Raw genomic sequence first — 1,517 nt, 5'->3', positions numbered from 1 at the left:
AACGTAGAACGTAGAACGTATAACGTATAACGTATATCGTAAAACGTATAACGTATAATGTATAACGTATAACGTATAACGTATAACGTATAACGTATAACGTATAACGTATAACGTATAACGTATAACGTATAACGTATAACGTATAACGTATAACGTATACCGTATAACGTATAACGTATAACGTACAACGTATATCGTAAAACGTATAACGTATGACGTATAAAGAATAACTTATAACGTATAACGTATAAAGAATAACGTAAAACGTATGACGCATTACATATTACGTATAACGTAGAACGTATAACGTATAACGTATATCGTAAAACGTATAACGTATAACGTATAACGTATAACGAATAACGTATAACGTATAACGCATAACGTATAACGTATAACGTATAACGTATAACGTATAACGTATAACGTATAACGTATAACGTATAACGTATAACGTATAACGCATAACGTAAAACGTATAACGTGTAACGAAGAACGTATAACGAATAACGTATAACGTATATCGTATAACGTATAACGTATAACGTATAACCTATAACGTATAACGTATAACGTATAACGTATAACGTATAACGTATAACCTATGACGTATAACGTATAACGTATAACGTATATCGTATAACGTATAACGTATAACGTATAACGTATAACGTATAACGTATAACGTATAACGTAAAACGTATAACGCATAACGTATATCGTATACCGTATAACGTATAACGAATAACGTAGAACGTAGAACGTATAACGTATAACGTATATCGTATATCGTAAAACGTATAACGTATAATGTATAACGTATAACGTATAACGTATAACGTATAACGTATAACGTATAACGTATAACGTATAACGTATAACGTATAACGTATAACGTATAACGTATAACGTATACCGTATAACGTATAACGTATAACGTACAACGTATATCGTAAAACGTATAACGTATGACGTATAAAGAATAACTTATAACGTATAACGTATAAAGAATAACGTAAAACGTATGACGCATTACATATTACGTATAACGTAGAACGTATAACGTATAACGTATATCGTAAAACGTATAACGTATAACGTATAACGTATAACGAATAACGTATAACGTATAACGCATAACGTATAACGTATAACGTATAACGTATAACGTATAACGTATAACGTATAACGTATAACGTATAACGTATAACGTATAACGCATAACGTAAAACGTATAACGTGTAACGAAGAACGTATAACGAATAACGTATAACGTATATCGTATAACGTATAACGTATAACGTATAACCTATAACGTATAACGTATAACGTATAACGTATAACGTATAACGTATAACCTATGACGTATAACGTATAACGTATAACGTATATCGTATAACGTATAACGTATAACGTATAACGTATAACGTATAACGTATAACGTATAACGTAAAACGTATAACGCATAACGTATATCGTATACCGTATAACGTATAACGTATATCGTATAACGT

The sequence above is a fragment of the Ptiloglossa arizonensis genome, unplaced genomic scaffold (genome assembly GCF_051014685.1).
Source record: "Ptiloglossa arizonensis isolate GNS036 unplaced genomic scaffold, iyPtiAriz1_principal scaffold0508, whole genome shotgun sequence".
Classification (NCBI taxonomy): Eukaryota; Metazoa; Arthropoda; class Insecta; order Hymenoptera; family Colletidae; genus Ptiloglossa; species Ptiloglossa arizonensis.
This window is presented reverse-complemented; position numbering follows the sequence as displayed.